This window comes from Coptis chinensis, chromosome 5 (genome assembly GCF_015680905.1).
Source record: "Coptis chinensis isolate HL-2020 chromosome 5, ASM1568090v1, whole genome shotgun sequence".
In the NCBI taxonomy this organism is placed as follows: domain Eukaryota; kingdom Viridiplantae; phylum Streptophyta; class Magnoliopsida; order Ranunculales; family Ranunculaceae; genus Coptis; species Coptis chinensis.
Window position 1 is genome coordinate 23,045,384 of NC_141460.1, and position 2,871 is coordinate 23,048,254.

General features: G+C 35.6%; 1 long non-coding RNA gene across 1 annotated transcript; it reads left to right on the forward strand.

Moving 5' to 3' along the window:
* Window positions 1-421: 421 nt before the first annotated feature.
* On the forward strand, window positions 422-2,642 carry LOC147497118 (uncharacterized). The gene is made up of 3 exons (XR_015194349.1): window positions 422-744; window positions 1,731-1,812; window positions 2,298-2,642. It is a non-coding gene; the product is annotated as an uncharacterized LOC147497118 (long non-coding RNA).
* Window positions 2,643-2,871: the final 229 nt, after the last annotated feature.

The following is a 2,871-nucleotide window of genomic DNA, read 5'->3' on the forward strand; positions in this document are numbered from 1 at the left end:
GAGACTACAATATTATATTGCCTTTACGTTGTTTCACATTTACTCTCCGTATCCCTTTTCTCTGCATGGTATTGTATTTCCCTATATCATTATTTTTCTCATTGTATGGTGACTTGCTCCCTCTATCTCTAAGCGTTGAGGACATTTCTTCATGCCCCATAGCTAGGCTCGAGGAGGGGTGTTCCCATCCCTTTAGACTGCACTCTGAAAGTTTGGGGCAACTCAGTTTGCCCCTAATTTGCATTTTACACTACACCATAACAGGATATTTGTAACACGCACCTTTTTTGCTTTGTAAGAGTTTTTTACCGTTGGTAAGTCGCCTACGCCTTTTAAACGTTGGGAATGTTGTTAAGTGTTACTTAAATTCGCATGAGTTTCAATAATTAATTTCTAACGTTTAAAACTGTGTGATAAGTGTTAGAAATCCAAAAAACCAAAACAACTTTTAAATTCCGAAAAGAGGGAAACAAAAAAGAAATCGCGCTCATATGTATGTAAATAGAAAACATCTCTTTCTCTCCACAGCCGCTAGTACTCTCTCCACAATTCTACGGTTTTGTTATCTTCTCTCTCACAGTTGCACGATTTCTAAGCTTTAGCTACCAAATTTTGAAACTTTAAGAGATCAACGTTATGAAAGTGTTTCCACAGAATGATACTGTTATCGATCAAAGTTTAGCACAAGAACAAGTCATCCAAGACCTTGCTAACTACTCTTGCTGTGATTGGGGCTTTTTCAAGGTATTATTCATCAATTGTTTCACCATGTAAAAAAAAACTTTGATATTTCTTTTTGTTTGGGATGGTGTGGCAAGTGATAAATCATGGGATACCAGAAAAATTATGGGAAGACGTGGTTTGGGGTTTTCATGTCAGGTTTGGGTTTCAGATGTGAGTTTCGCACAATAGCGGTATGGAGTAAGGTTTAATCATATTAGCATTGTTCATATCAAGTTCATAACACTTTTTCTCATTGGCATTAAGATTTTAATCCCAAAGTCGTGTCATCTTCTTTTTAGTTAGGTTTCTTCACATTTGTAGCTTGCTTGTTGCTCTCATTTTGGTTTCGGAGTGTGGAGTGGTGTTAATAGTCTTATCAGTAGAATTCTGAAGTTGTTTGAGGGAAATTTGAAAGTTATTGTTGTTCTTATTGGTCTAGTTGTTTCTTTCCCTCATTTTCATCAAGTTGAGAACTCGAATTAGGGTGTGGGTAAAATAACTAGATTTGTTTCACTTTGACTTGACGTACTTCTTCACACTTTTAATTTTTGAACTTCTGTTGTTATATGCTGCAATGAGCCCCACGTACCTTGCCTTTTTTCCTATTTTGGCAGTCCTCTTTATCTTCGCAACTAGCCTCTTTTCTTCCAATTCCAAATGCATTAATTTCCTTCTCATTGCTTTTTTTTTTATGTGCATCAAACTCATAGGATCAATTCCACAAAGATTTAAAACCTCAAAGTTTTGTAAGAATAATGGTCGAATGAAAATTAGGATTAAATTTGAAGGTTTATGTAAAGACAAATTAGTTGATGTAAGCAATTGTGATTCCATCACTTATTACAATTCTCAACTCTGGATCCATGAGGACTTTGGTTTGCTCACCCCATTTTCAGGTACTATAGTGGGAACTAGTTTTGCACACTTTTTTAGTTTTTGAATGATGGGCATTTTAGAAAAATAAAAAATGTGTCTAGTCATGATTATTAATTTTGTGGTTTATGTAGAGTCATGGAAATAGATTCGAAAGGGTGGCATGCGCTTGAGGAAACCAATGTGACATCTTCAGCAAATGAGCATATTGGAGTTGTATGTCTTTCATGTTATGAATGTGTATTTATATTTAATTATTGGTGAAATTGGTATGAAGTTGTCTAGATTTAACAAGCATTATTCTTTTTCGTTCCCCGATTTTAGTGGGAGGAGCCAAAGAGCTGTTAGGAAACTAGGAAGACCCGTTAGTATCTTATAAACAAAGAAATATACTTTTGTTTAACCCATGCACAAATTAAGAAGAAAATGCTTTTCAAAGGTCACTTTTGTTTGGATTGGAAAATGAGCTTAGACTAATAGGGATGCTACTGATATTATCTTTGCCATGTACATTTGGTTATGTCTCTTCGAGGTATATCATTAGTATTGAATCATCATTGAAATGATTATGCTCGTAGAAAGTTAGCCTTTAGTAATTAATATTCATCATGTGATTGACAAGAGATTTATTATGATGATTTCAATCATAGTCTAAGTCGATCAGCATCAATGTTTTTATGCTATATTCCATTCTTGAACAGGTCTGGCTGCTCCAGTAATTGTTGCAGGATCTAGTGCTCTAGCATACCTTGGGCACTCTTGTCCTTGTCATTCGAGCAAGTGGGTTTGCTGTTGTGGCAAGTGTTGATGGATCTATTGTTGGCTCTATTGTTGTTGCTGCATCACTTGGAGGTGAGTGCATTTCTTTTACGGAAAATATGGCCCAAGGCCTGTTTATATGCTTATTATTCCGTGTGACCCTTTGTTTTTTTTTTTTATTTTTGTATTCATTGTTAACTACTTAATTACCAATTGTAATGAGTGAGTTTTTTTTGGTAAATACATTTGTTGTATGTGTAACTGTTCTAATAAGCTTTCTATGTTGTGTGCGTGTTTGAAGGAGGGGAGGTGTTGTTTTAGATTTGGGTTAAAAGGGTTGGGGAGTATCATTTTCAAACTGTTTCTTGTTTGTGTCTGGGGGGTCTGATTTCCATGTGTGTGTTAAAAGGTGGAGAATTTACTTCAGATATGACTGTGTATCTGATGTGTTCAAAGGGTGGAGGGTCTGTTTCCAATTTTTGTGTGTTAGAAGTACGTGGTGTGTTTGTTAAAAGG